The sequence below is a fragment of the Cnephaeus nilssonii genome (assembly GCF_951640355.1).
Source record: "Cnephaeus nilssonii genome assembly, chromosome: 3".
NCBI lineage: Eukaryota > Metazoa > Chordata > Mammalia > Chiroptera > Vespertilionidae > Cnephaeus > Cnephaeus nilssonii.
Window position 1 is genome coordinate 27,515,227 of NC_137074.1, and position 15,749 is coordinate 27,530,975.

Genomic DNA, 15,749 nt, shown 5'->3' on the forward strand with positions numbered 1-15,749 from the left:
AAAATGTCAACAGAAATAGATCATTGGAGGAAATAACTGAGCTGTTTTTCCATTGTACTTGTGATAAGTTCAACTCTAGCAGTGGTCACTACAGGTAAATCTAAAGGAAACATGATAGTTGAATTTGTGACTCATAAAGTTTAACTTTCAGTGAGAGACTTTTATCATGTTTAGTTGATTTTATATCGTATGAGTATGATCCCAAAGGTTTAAGGTTGACAGAGAGAACAGTCACAATCTAGAAAGAATAAAGACATTGTGCTGAGAACCACAATATTGTGAATAGATAGCATTTTTAAGGTATTGTACATTTACACTGGTAGGTGGATTTCCTAAGTCCTTGCTGGCATGTAGACAGGAAGTAGTAGATTTAAATCACAAGGAGAGAAGTGGACATTAAACTTACTTATTGACTTTCATTTGTTAAAAAACTTAAGAAAATATATTTTTCTACAAATTATTTATAAAACAATTAATTTTTATATTATGAAATGTTTTCAATATAGATTTATCAAAATGCCAAGTTTACTAGGTTTTTAATCTTTAAATACCACCAGGTTCTTTTACCAGAAAAATTAGTGAACACTAATCTAGTTAAATGCTCTCAGTTTTAAAGATACATTTGGCTTAATAAATATTTATTAAACCATAACTAATCAAAATATATTAATCATATAAGAAGCACTGTGCCTGATATTTAGGAAGTCAAGATTGGAAGAAAGAAATCTGAAGATAGAAGACCATGTTATATATGGTCCCCTTCAAATAAGCTAGAAACCTTAAAATGGGCGTAAACAACATATATGCAGCATGTGACTAGAAAAGAGAAAAATCGCTAACACAGGTATAGTATTCAAGGTATACTTAGTAGATACTGCTTCCTGAGCTACTGACTTTATGTAAGAAAAAATGTGAGAAGAAAGATAGAGAATGAATAGCCTTTATTGATGTTCTAACTTTTTATCTGAAAATAGGTTCAGTTTTAAATAAACATTTGATGTCAGAAGAACCGATAAGTGTCTGTGTTAATAACAGTAATAATTAAAAAATAAATTGCAAAACTTTACAAAATGAAAACAATCTTAGTTTAAAATTTGTATTTCTATTTGCCCAATATTTCTACTTGTCAGTTTTCACATTAGAGAAAACTCAACAAGTGCAAGGAGACACGCATGCAAGGATTCCAGAGAGTAGTATTTGCAACAGCAAAAACATTGCGTAAATACTTAGTGCCCACCAGTGGGCATACAGATACAGAAACTCTGATTAATCCATGCTATTAGGCAAATGTGTGTAGCTCCACAGGTACTACAGTGAAAGCATGGCTAAGATGTACAATTACATTAAAAAATTTCTGATAAACCGATAAACATTATCTGATATTGTATTATACATTGTATTTGTGGGGGTATACATATATTTGTATAAATGGAAAGAAAAATGTAGAAAGATGGGAGAGAAAAGAGAGTCCAGGACTGAGATTTAGAAGACATTGTCAACTTTAACCGCACTCTAACATTTTAAAGTTTTACTGCTGAATATACACAAAATTATTTGTAGTACTAAAAATTAACTAAACATAGATATTTAGAATTTAATAAAATTCCCCACCAATGCACAATAATTTTTTAGATGGCCAGGTAAATTAAAGTGAGCCCGGAGCTACAAACAAATATCAGTAAATTATCAAATAAATCTGCTTATGCAACAATTTCATAGTTGTTTTTAAGCATTTATTATATGTCATTTATTACTTGCTGACACATATCTTTACTATTGGAGCATTTTAAGAATTTTAAACCAGAAATCATTTATCATAGTGATATCTGAGCTTAAAACTGGATAGAAAATACTGGCCGGCTTAGGTTTTTTCTCCTTATTTTTTTTAATATATTTCTTTACTTTCTGACTTTTCATTATACCCTTTGTGTGGCAGAGATGATGAAAATTCCTGGAGTTCTTTTCTCCATCTGAAGTACCTTTCATGCCCTATTCAGTGGAAATAATCTGCCAAAAACAGAGATAAAGAGATACATCTTTAATCTTACAAGCTGTCTCCTTGCACAGGATCAGGAAAATGATTTTTCTTTTAACAGTTGTCTCATGCTTGACATCTGTCACAAAGGCTTAGGCTCTATTTTTATTTTTTCTATTGAAATCATGCTCTGACACCTGCCCCTTTGATACTGTAGACTGATGCAGTAAAGAACTGAGTGCTTTTCAGTCAAAGAACACAGCATTCTTCCTTTCCCTTTTGTTTGGTTCAAAAATAAGATTAAAAGTAAAACATTTTCAGCAGGATAGGTGTGCAGAAATATTCAGATTAAATGAACATACATCATTATGCAATAAACAAGGATATTTCTTTTAAAAAGATAGGATTTTGCCCAGCCAACGTGGCTCAGTGGTGGAGCATCAACCCATGCACTGAGAAGTCACCGGTTCGATTCCTGGTCAGGGCACATGCCCGGGTCTCAAGGTTGTTCTCTGGTTGGGGCCATTCGTTCAGGAGGCAGCCAATTGTTATTCCTCTCTCATCGATGTTTCTATCTCTCCCTCTACCTTTCTCTCTCTATAAAAATCAATAAAAACACATTTTAAACATAAAAATAAAGTAAAAAGATATAATCTTCACATATTCAGCCTTCTCAAAAGTTTTAAGTAACATTTAAAATCATCTTCTTTATCTAGCAGAGCACCCTAGTGGTACTGAGCATTGAAAGTTGATATATATTTGCCAGTTGTGTTTGAGTAAAAGCTAATGACAGATGCTATCATATCCATCTACACAAATGTAATAAAAGTTTATAATATGTTTGTGACTTTTAACATGGGACTTTGTAATATTTGAGAAAGAAAGTCGTTGATTTAGGTGACAGGGCCAGAGGTGTAAAGAATTGGGGTGTTTACACAAGGAAAAGTAAGACATTACTAAAGGTCAAAGATTATTAGTCTCACATTCTAGTCACAAAATTGACAAAATAATATCACTTAGTAAAGAAATATTAACACAAGATGGTATTATTTTGCCCTACAAATAATAGAATAATATATTTGAGAGTGACAAAAAAAATATATATAGGCAGTTCCAAACTCTCATACCCACAGAAATAACAAAATAAAATAAAATAAAAATTATAAAGAATCTGTCGAAACCAACTCTAAGAACTCTGGAAAAGAGTCGAAGATTTACAACAACCAAGCAAACACTGAAATAAGAAAAAGGCAACTTGAAGACAGTGGGAAAGCCGTGGGTGGGTGTTTTCACTTGCCCCTACTCCACCCATTCTCAGTGGAGAAATGTCTACAGACTGTGGTGTCAGGGTGGAACCCTGATCCCTCGTTTTAGAGGGAGCATAACAGATCTTATTTACAAATTGCCATATATATATATATATATCTGTACTAACCCGTCTGAGAGCTACCTGGAGGACTCATGAACGGTGCTCAACTTAGTTTTGCCTAACTTGGCACTCAGGCCACAAGTGGCAGGCTCTGCATGAAAAACATTGGCAGACAAACTTACAACCTGCAGATGGTTAGGAGTACGATATACACTAGAAGAGCTAAGGTCAGGAAGGAAAAGATCAAGGACGTTCTTGGGGGAAATAGGACATTAAAAAACACTTGGGTACAGCCTAGCTGGCTTGGCTCAGTGGATAGAGCCAGTGTGCTTGGGTGAAAAGGCTGGGAGAGGGGAGAGAGGCTGGAGAGGCTACTGAGGCTCTAGCTCTAAGGGAGAGCTCAGGTGCCAGTGCTATATGAGGCAGGAGGTCCGGAGGCGGCATGCAGCTGCTTAGGTAATGGCTCTGGGTCCAGAGGCTACTGCTGCTGTGTAGGAAAGATGTATTCATTTATTAGCCAGTGTGCGGCTGCCTGTATGGGACTTGGCTGGAAGAACTGTTTTGTCTAATGGCTCATGGCCACTGGCTCCTACAATACTCATTCTTATATACCCACAACTTCTCATGGCTACTCTGTCTACCACACGGCAGCCCAAGAAGGTCCATCCCCTGGCAGAGAAGCTCTGCCCTGATAGTGCAACGGGGCAGGGTCCTAAAAGGAACCTGCCCTGACACTGGCATAGTCCTTAGTAGGATTCAGAAGAATATACGGACTCAGAGCAGCTGTGCTCTTGGGACTCTGACAACTCTCTCTTCTGTTTCATTGATCTATTTGTCTTTCCTTTTGCAAATATCACACTTACTTATGTGAATAGCTTTGCAGTAACTTAAAACAGGTAATGTGTGTGTTAGTTTCCTATTGATGCTGTGATTAATTACCACAGATTTAGTGGCTTAAAACAAGTTGTTATCTTACAGTTCTAGGGTTCAGAAGCCCAGAATCAGTTTCACTGAGCTAAAGCCGAGGCTATGCTCCTTCTGGAGTTCTGTGTCCTTGCTTTTCCAACTCCTAGCGGCTTCCCACATTCCTCAACGTGTGGCCCCACAGCAGTAATAGTGTCACATGTCAACCACTTCTGTAGTCACCTTATTTCTCTGACTCTGATTCTGCAGTGTCTTTCTGATAATGATCTTTGGGCCTATTCAGATAACCTGTAATAATAAAAGCATAATAGGCTAATTAGACCGGACAGCAGAACAGCCTTCCAGATGTCATTCCGGACATCCTTCTGGATGAAGCTGTGGCAGCGGGGGCTGAGGCAGAGGTGGTTAGGGCAATCAGGAAGGCAGGCAAGCAATTAGGGGCAATCAGGCAGGCAGACAGGCGAGCAGTTAGGAGCCAGGGGTCCCAGATTACAAGAGGGATGTCCGGGGGATCCCTCGGGGATCGGGCCTAAACCGGCAGTCGGACATCCCCCGAGCGGTCCTGGATTGCGAGAGGGTGTAGGTCAGGCTGAGTGAATCCCTATGTACAAATTTCGTGCACCAGGCTTCTAGTTGAAAATAATCTTCCCATCTCAAACTCTTTACCTTTGTCATATCTGTAGAGTCCCTGTAACTCATTGATAGATTTAAGGTATTAGGATGTGGGTACATTTGGGGAGCCATTTTCTGGATACTACATAGAGGACCTATTTTACATGATTTCAATTCTTTCAAATTTTTAACCTTCTTTCATGATATAGTCTACTTTGAATATTCCGGGTGCACTTGAAATGGGGAGTATTTTTCTAAGCACTCTACTGTCTTGAATAAAAGTCAATGTAATTAGATCTAATTTTTAAAAATTGAAATAATCCTCATTATTTTAAGTTGTTTTCCAGAAAACATTCATTCTGTGTCTCCCCCCCTCCCCATGATACCTTCTCCATGGGAGACATGTAATTCCCCACCTCATTGATGTAGAATTTAATCATATATCTTCTTTGACTTCATGATGAGTGGAGTGCATGTCCCACTTTTTGATTTGTCCATATGACTAAATTCTCCCAACTGATATTAATAGATGCCGTGTGGACACAGATTTGAATTGTGCTCATTCATGTTGGCTCTATGTTTTATGTTCCTGTATTTGAACAACAACAATTAAAAGATGTCTTGACCTGGCCAGTGTGTTCTGTAGTTAGAGTGTTAGGCTGTGCATGGAAGAGTCTCAGGTTTGATTATCAGTCAAGAGCAGGTACCTGGGTTGAGGTTCACTCCCACACCATGGTAGGGATGTGTAATGGAAGCAACTAGTTGGTGTGTCTCTCTTCTCTCTCTCTCTCTCTCTCTCTCTCTCTCTCTCTCTCTCTCTCTCTCTCTCACTCTTCTCTCATCCACTCTCTTCTCCCTTTCACTTTCTCTGAAAAGCAATGGAAGAAAAAATATCATCAAGTGAGGATTAACAAACTAACAAAAAATATGTCTCAGATGCAAAGAGTTTGGAATTTGTGGAACTGTTGGAGCACACCTGCACTCAACTTTCTGATTGTAGACAAGTATGCCCTAAGTCATTCCAAACCCTGATTATCCAACTAGTTAACACAAAAACAGGAAATCAATGCAGATGGCTGTATGCTACTGAATTTGTGGCTGATTTATAACGCAGCATTATTAGGGCAATGACTGATGAATGCATAAAAAATCCTATCTAATAAAGAGGGAATATGCTAATTGAATGCCACGGACTCAAAGATGGTGGTGCCCACAGCCACAAGATGGCGGCACCCAGTCCCCTCAGTCCCGCCAGGGTGGCAGGCGCGCTGCAAGAGGCCTTGCCGCTCACCTGCCTCCAGAGTCCCCCAGTCCCCTCAGCCCCTTAGCCACCCAGGGCTGGCCCAAGGCACAGGCAAGCCTTGGATGGCGGCTGCTCAGCCGCCCAGGGCTGCCCGAGGCTCAGGTAACCCGGCTGGCCGAGACTTGAGCTGCTGGCAGTGGCAACAGCAGAGATGTTATGGGGGCGTCACCTTCCCCTAGTCTCTGGGTTGCCTCCTGCCCCTGAGGGTTCCTGGACTGTGAGAGGGGGCAGGCCAGGCTGAGAGACCCCCCTCCAGTGCATGAATTTTCATGCACCGGGACTCTAGTTTATTAATAAATACAATGCATAAAAGTAAGGTCTTTTATAATAAAATGTCTATTTCAATACATAAGTACACAGGCATGAGTGTAACAAAAGATACAGGCAGATACCAATATACTGTATTGGCAACTCCAGTGAAAAATATCTTGGTAAAATTTCAAACAAAAACCACTACTAAGAGTGTCATAGAATCTCTCCTTAGTACACATATCCTAAAAAGAAGATAGGTGTATTTAAAATTATGCAAAAAGATTTGCCATTATTATATGAAATAGAGTTAAACTGCAGGCACAGATAAATTATAAACAGGTTTATCAGCAAGTGAGTGTCTTGTAGGCCATTTGAAAGTCCAGAGGCATAGTGCTTATCTATGCAACAGTCTTTTTTTTTTTTTTTTTAATATATTTTATTGACTTTTTACAGAGAGGAAGGGAGAGGGAGAGAGATTTGGAAACATTGATGAGAGAGAAACATCAATCAGCTGCCTCCTGCACACCCCCAACTGGGGATGTGCCCACAACCAAGGTACATGCCCTTGACCGAAATCGAATCTGGGACCCTTCAGTCCGCAGGCAGATGCTCTATCCACTGAGCCAAACCGGTTAGGGCCAAGACAGTCTTAATCATACTAAGACATTTAACATCCTACTGTCCAGTTATGAATATAAGAAGAGCTCACAACCATTCTGGCAAACAAAAACATTTCCATAAATTTTAAAGTGTCTTCCTAGTGGACACTTTAAAAAACCATGCATGAAGCTCACTTATAAATGTGTAGTAAACCTAAGAACAATTCACTCAGTTGAAGTGAATCTGGATATATATGTACATCAAAAAATATTTACAACCCTAACTGGTTTGGCTCAGTGCATAGAGCGTCGGCCTGCGGACTGAAAGGTTCCAGGTTTGATTCCGGTCAAGGGCATGTACCTTGGTTGTGGGCACATCCCCAGTAGGAGGTGTGCAGGAAGCAGCTGATCGATGTTTCTAACTCTCTATTCCTCTCTCTTCCTCTCTGTAAAAAAATCAATAAAATATTTTTAAAAAAGAAGTATTTACAACTCTATAGAAAGGAGTATTCCCATGATATAGTAGAGGAGAAAATTCAAATTTCAAAATATTTGCAACGTGGAGTACAAAGAGTTCCCAAAATGAGCATATGAAGTAGTACACCTTCAGAGCCTCGGGAACACTCCTGGCTATTGCAAATATAGAAGAAAGTGCATCAATTAGTGTGAAATCTAAATAAGAGAAAGATACCTTTAAAAATAGACTGATTAGAAGTTATCTTAGTGGTGCAACTACCTAAACCCAGAAAACTCTCTTGTTACTTTTATACATATCTCAAAGGAAAAGCTTCATAAGGAGGCAACTAAGTGTTCCTTGACTCACATTTCAATTCTAGACTCATATTGATAATTATATCATAAATCCAAATAACGACATGAGCAAATGATCTGATGTTAATTAAAGTACACTTAATGAATATATTCCAACCCTCCATAGTGTTGACAGTGCCACTTTTCTGTGTAGTTAGAACAAATTGGATAATAGAATTTCACTGTAGTCTGTGATTTCAGATACATAGGAGGTATGGGAAGTAGGGCATTTCAGAAAATAAAAATCAAGGAGGAAAAAAACTATGAAAATACTCCTCAATAAAAATTAAAAAAAAAGAAGAAAGAAAATGCTCCTCAATGCAGGTTAATTGTTTAGACTGCTGAAATAATTCCTGGGTGAATAGACAATTGTGTCTATGCCTCATTATTCTGAGCATTGAAGGATACCATTTAAATTTGATTAAGTCCAGGCAAGAGACCCAAAAATATTACATTGTAGGGTAGACTAGAGGGTGACAGATAATGTTAAGCATACTTATTAATAATCTTTTTCTCAATCTCTTAAAGTACTTTTTTTTTTACAAATTACCATCTCTAAAATTAGATTTCATCTTAAAAATTATGGTTTCTTATATTAGATAAAACACAGTAGTGTGTCAATCTTTTCAAATGCAACTAGTCTATTTTAGGTTAAAAAAAATCCATCCTTCTGGAATATTCTCTCCTTAAAAGGACATATGGTTGACTTAGGGAATGCAAGAAATTACAGTGAAAGGATGGGGACACGTGGGACCCACACACTAAGAATCAATTGCTTTTCTCTTTTCCCTTTGGTTTTCACAGTGGTGCCTTTCTCAGGCTTCTATATAGCTTGTTGGCATCTGATACTGAAATCTTATGTAGAACCCACGGTCTAGTCATCCGACTTATTCAGGATGTGTCTGTCCTTCTGCACACCTTTGGTTTTGCCTCAACAGTGCTGTATAATCTATGGGGCAGCTAGTCACCCACAAAACCTTTGTGGGGCAGCTAGTCACCCACAAAACCTTTGCAGTCTGGTACTTCTAACTCTGCCATAGGAAGTCTCATGCAAGGTGCAGAATCTCAGCTTCACTTTCTTTTATTCTGTGGGGCTCTGGGGAACATATGCACAGCTTACATGCTAGACTGAGAATTAAGAGAGGTCCAGGAGGGATAATTCATAACTTTTCACTGCTGATCTGCTCTGTGCTGACAGTATAGTGTATAGTTCTCTGTTTCTTCTATGCTACATTGATATGGGTTCTCTCTGTGAGGCTGTCTCCTCCCAGGGTTACAAACTGAGAGCTAATACAAAGTCCTTCTCCTTCTCCTTCTCCTTCTCCTTCTCCTTCTCCTTCTCCTTCTCCTTCTCCTTCTCCTTCTCCTTCTCCTTCTCCTTCTCCTTCTCCTTCTCCTTCTCCTTCTCCTTCTCCTTCTCCTTCTCCTTCTCCTTCTCCTTCTCCTTCTCCTTCTCCTTCTCCTTCTCCTTCTCCTTCTCCTTCTCCTTCTCCTTCTCCTTCTCCTTCTCCTTCTCCTTCTCCTTCTCCTTCTCCTTCTCCTTCTCCTTCTCCTTCTCCTTCTCCTTCTCCTTCTCCTTCTCCTTCTCCTTCTCCTTCTCCTTCTCCTTCTCCTTCTCCTTCTCCTTCTCCTTCTCCTTCTCCTTCTCCTTCTCCTTCTCCTTCTCCTTCTCCTTCTCCTTCTCCTTCTCCTTCTCCTTCTCCTTCTCCTTCTCCTCCTCCTCCTCCTCCTCCTCCTCCTCCTCCTCCTCCTCCTCCTCCTCCTCCTCCTCCTCCTTCTTCTTCTTCTTCTTCTTCTTCTTCTTCTTCTTCTTCTTCTTCTTCTTCTTCTTCTTCTTCTTCTTCTTCTTCCTTTCTTGCAGGAAAAAAAAATCCAGCAAAGGACTCAGTAAGAAAATATCTCCTAATTATTTCTGAGTGATACAGAATCTACAAAGAAAGATTCAAAGACTGCTTTTACATCTATTTTACGGATGAGTACATCTTACTCTCAGTTGTCAATGCCATATAATAGTAAATCAAGCAATTAATATTTGTATTGTAAGTCCTCTCTCAACAAGGGGCTTTTTTATAAACTCCTTTTCCATAAAGTAACCTACTCAGAAAAAGTCTTATTGAAGCATAGTCAAAGAACAAATTCTGTAAGTCCCATTTTTATAATTTAGCTTAAAATATACAAAATAACCCTAGCTAGTTTGGTTCAGTGGATAGGGTGTTGGCCTGCTGACTGAAGGGTCACCAGTTTGATTCTGGTCAAGGGCACATGCCCAGGGCTGTGGGCTCGATCCCCAATAAAAGGAGTGTAGGAGGCAGCTGATCAATGATTCTCTCTCATCATTGATGTTTCTATCTCTCTTTCCCTCTCCCTTCCTCCCTGAAATTAATATACATATATGCAAAGTACTATATGGTATATTTCAGTTTATTGTGGGTTTTGTTAGTATGAATCAGCATTCATCAATACATTTAGACACTAACAAGAAAACATTTATGAAATTATGAGAGTAGGATAAAAACTGAGATTGTGTTGGATTCATAGAGGTAAAAATGACTCTTTGAGGATATACCTGAGTAGCTTTCCAGATTTTTACCAGTACTATCTTCCTATTTGCCTGCAAAATTTAATTAGTCTTTTTGCATCCGAATTCTCACAGATATTTCTTATCTCTACCACAGTATAGCTTGCTTCAAACCCCCCATTTAAAATGTTCTTAAACAGATTTGTACAACTAAGACTTTAGGCTTAGGAATGATTAAAAGCCCTTTACTATGTTGGACCAATTGTTAAAAAAAAAAAAAAAGCAAAAACATAATTCCCAAAGTACAATTACTGTTGTCTACAATAAATAATAAAATTTTCAAATCTTAAAAGTATTAAGAATAGTTTTAAAAAGTAGATTACTGTAAAGGAGTTTATAAGTTACTGTAATATAGTTTTAACTAAAACTATATGAAAACTAAATAAAAGTATCAACCACAAGATGACATCAATATAAAGTAGATATTGTGAGCCAAATATTAGCTTGATACTTTGAAATTAAGTTGTTTAATTTAAGTATTTTATCCAGTAACCTATAGGAAGTTCAAAGTCATCAAGGAAACTCATGATTAGATTTACTTGAACACACAGGATTTTAATCCTGGATCCCAAAGAATCCTATCTAATAATAGACAAATATGCAAATTGACCATACCTCCGACACGCCCACAAGCCACGCCCACCATCCAATCAGAGCGAATATGCAAATTAACCCAAACCAAGATGGCTACAGCCACAGAGAGCAAGGTTTCCTAGGTAACAGAGGAAGCCAAGCTTTCTGCCAGCCGTTGCAGGCCTAAGCCTCCACTCAAGCTACAAAGTTTCAATTATAGAAGGTAAACAAATTCAAACAAATGGCGGCAGAATGGAGCTTGAGAGAGCAGGCCAGGGTTGCCACCAGCAACAGGGGAAGCAAAGCTTTCCACACACCCTGGCCGGGCTCACCCGCTTTAGGCAACAAAGTTTCAATTATAACCCCCACACAAATGGCTGCCGGGCCTCAGAGGAAGCCCCAGGCTTGGCTCCGCTCCAGGCTACAAAGTTTCAATTGTAGAAGGAAAATAAATTCCAGATACCAGGGCCTCTGCTTGGGTTGCCAGGGGGCGTGGCCGGCCTGCAAACCACCACAGGCCCCTCACTCAGGCCGCCCCACACCCCAAGGGAACCCCCACCTGATCCGGGACACCCTTCAGGGCAAACCAGCTGGCCCCCACCTCTGTACCAGGCCTCTATCCTATCTAATAAAAGAGTAATATGCAGATTGATCATCACTGCAACACACAATATAGCTGCCCCCATGTGGTCAAAGATCCTGCCCCCATGTGGACACAAGATGGCTACCACAAGATGGCCAGCAGGAGAGGGCAGTTGGGAGGCACCTGGCCTGCAAGGGAGGGCAGTTGAGAGGGACCAAGCCTGCAAGAGAGGGCAGTTGGAGGTGATCAACCCTGCAGGAGAGGGCAGTTAGGGGTGACCAGGTAGGCAGAGGAGGGAAGTTGGGGGCAAACAGGCTGGCAGCAGAGTGGTTAGGGGGTGATCAGGCTGGCAGGCAGAAGCGGTTAGGGGCAATCAGGAAGGCAGGCAGGCAAGCAGTTGGGAGCCAGCAGTCCTGGATTGTGAGAGAGATGTCCGACTGCCCGTTTAGGCCCAAGCTTTCTGCCAGCCGTTGCAGGCCTAAGCCTCCACTCAAGCTACAAAGTTTCAATTATAGAAGGTAAACAAATTCAAACAAATGGCGGCAGAATGGAGCTTGAGAGAGCAGGCCAGGGTTGCCGCTGGCAACAGGGGAAGCAAAGCTTTCCACATACCCTGGCCGGGCCCACCCGCTTAAGGCAACAAAGTTTCAATTATAACCCCAACACAAATGGCTGTGCGCCTCGGAGGGAGCCCCAGGCTTGGCTCTGCTCCAGGCTACAAAGTTTCAATTGTAGAAGGAAAATAAATTCCAGATACCAGGGCCTCCCCTTGGGTTGCCAGGGGGCGTGGCTCGCCTGCAAACCACCACAGGCCCCTCGCTCAGGCCGCCCCACACCCCAAGGGAACCCCCACCTGATCCGGGATGCCCTTCAGGGCAAACCAGCTGGCCCCCACCCCTGTACCAGGCCTCTATCCTATCTAATAAAAGAGTACTATGCAGATTGATCATCACTGCAACACATAATATAGCTGTCCCCATGTGGTCAAAGATCCTGCCCCCATGTCGACACAAGACGGCCACCACAAGATGGCTAGCAGGAGAGGGCAGTTGGGAGGCACCCAGCCTGCAAGGGAGGGCAGTTGGAGGTGATCAACACTGCATGAGAGGGCAGTTAGGGGTAACCAGGCTGGCAGAGGAGGGAAGTTGGGGGCAAACAGGCTGGCAGCAGAGTGGTTAGGGGGTGATCAGGCTGGCAGGCAGAAGCGGTTAGGGGCAATCAGGAAGGCAGGCAGGCAGGCAAGCAGTTGGGAGCCAGCAGTCCTGGATTGTGAGAGGGATGTCCGACTGCCCGTTTAGGCCCGATCCCAGGGATCGGGCCTAAACGGGCAGTCGGACATCCCTTGAGGGGTCCCAGATTGGAGAGTGTACAGGCTGGGCTGAGGGACAACCCCCCTCCGTGCACGAATTTCGTGCACCGGGCCTCTAGTGTTATTATAACCTAGAGTTAATCTCATCCTTCTATTCTCTTTGCTCTGCACCAACTAAGATATTCTCTCTCTCTCTCTCTCTCTCTCTCTCTCTCTCTCTCTCTCTCTCTCTTTTCTTTCTCTCCCCCTCTCTCTCTGGGTGATTGTGGTAGTAGGGAACTTACAAGGCATATGTGGAAAAGAGGATTTACTATAATATTGTGTAGCAAAATGAATATTGAAGAAAAACTAATAAAAATATTTTCCACCAATACTTATAAAAATTTATTATCACTTTGTTCCTTCACCAATGGGAATTTCTCATTGGTCATTGCTATGGACTGAAGGTTTGTATGTCCCACAAATTTATGTATTTAAACCTTAATCCCCAATGTGATGGTATTTGGAGGTACTGCCTTTGGGAAGTAATTAGAGTTAGATCAGGTCATGAGGGTGGGATCTTCATGCTGGGAATATTGCCCGCGCCCTGCCCGCTCCCCCACCCCGACACCCTGCCATGAGAGCTGTCTGCCTGCTCTCTATCTATGAGTCTGTCTCTATTTGACTTGTTAGTTCACGTCATTAGATTTCATATATGAGTGGTATCATGTTACTTGTCTTTCTCTGACTGGCTTATTTCACTTAGCATAATGTTCTCCAGGTTCATCCATGAAGTCACAAAAGTAAAGTTTTCTTTTTATGGTAGAGTAGTATTCAATTGTGTAAATGTACCATAGCTGTTTTACTCACTCATCTACTGATGGACACTTCGGGTGCTTCCATTCTAACTTGAGTTATATTTTATTATAAATATAGATATTGCTTTTAGCACATTATAATCCTATTACATTTAGAACTTAAGAAGTATTAGAATTAAGTCTAGGTAACCCATCAGTGATGAACTTCAGAATTTTATTTAATTTATTACTTTTTAACTTTATATATATATATATATATATATATATATATATATATATATATATGAATCCTCACTTGATATATTTTTTTACTGATTCCAGAGAGAGAGGAAGGGAGATAGAGAGTGAAAACAAACAAACAAACATGGATGTGGGAGAGAAACATGGACCAGTAGCCATCCATATTCACCTCCACCTCAAACCCACAACCTAGGTATGTACCTGGACAGGGAAATGAATCCTCATCCCTTTGGTGTATGGGACAACACTCCAACCAACTGAGCCACCTGGCCAGGGTTGAACTTCAGGGTTTTAAATAGTCTTAGATATCAATGGGTTGAGGTGACAAAGAGTCCCTCAAGAGACTATTGTTCTCCTTTCAGATAATGGCCTTTTATCTCCCATTATTAACTAAAAGGTATTTGAAAATAGGTGATTATTTTATCACAGATTAAAAGGATTAATAACATACCAGACAAGTATTCACATGTATGTAACTTTTTCACCTCCACCAATCAGTAACTCTGTCTTTGAAAAGGAACCCAAAATATCTAGGTAGACAGGGGTAGAGATGAAATAACCAGCAGCATTCCCTTGCTGGTCACAAAAATTACTCAGGTCCCATTGCCTTTTTGTTTTTATTTAGTGATGATGATGATGTTAAGCTATAGTTGGAATAGATATGTCTATTTATCTCCCCCCCCCCAAATTTGTCTGCAGCTGCCTTTATTTCCCCCCCCACCCCCACTCTTCTTTTTTAAAAGAAAAGAAGAGAGAGAGAAAAAAAACACACACATACAACTCAGGACCTCAATATATAATGAAACCTGTTTATTTTGTACAAAGTGGTAACAAATGCTCAACCACCCCCCACAAGGCAGTATCTATTGCATCTCCATTAGATCTTAGTCTTTGTTGAAAATTACTTGAAGTCATTTTCTTTTCAGCTTTAAAAAGTTTCTTTTTAGTTTTTAAAAACTCATCAAATGTCAAAAGAAAATATTTTATATTTTATGTCTTTTTCTCATGCAAAATATAAAATTTCTTTTTAAGTGTTTAATTTTTGTTAAAATTTTGTATTATCCAAATTGCCATAGCAAAAATCTCTGAAACTATATGCTAGTGCTCTGAATGTATGTGTATGTATGTGTGCCTGAGAACGTGTTTATATGTATACATATGTGAGTATATGTGTGCATATATATTCCACATATTTAAATATTATATATTACATATTACATAATTTATAACTTGTATTACACAATATATTTTTTGTATTTTATTATGTATATGTTTATACATAAAAATACCCAGATCCTTGGTTATTGATTACATACCTGGTGACTCAGAAAAAAGTTATCTCTCAAATCTCCAACACACTAAAGAAAAAGATGTTATTTAAGAACTAAAAAGGAACTTGCCAGATAGTTACCAGTTTAAAATTATTTAATTCTGAAACTGCCATTTTAAGGCAGTTTCTATAGTGTGAAAAAAACACTATGTTGCAAGATTTTAAGTGTTTTGGCCTTTTCTAATTCTTAAAAATAGCCTTTAGATTTGCTTTTGACTTTTAAGAACTTAACAAGATGATCTTTTCCCTGAAAATTTTGTCTGCTAAAAGGTCCAGAAAACTGGGTAGGTCACATAAAAAGTTGTATAGGTTAGTACTTCATTTTAAGAGCCGTTATTAAGAAAACGATCTATCTAAGATTGAGACTTCAGAGTTCTTTGAATATTTTCTCCGTTTTTGCTATAATAAAACTGACATTGAAACTGGGGTTTAGAAAGTTCAAAAACAAATCATTTCTTTCTTTACTGTCAGATTTTTAAATTAATATATTGCACC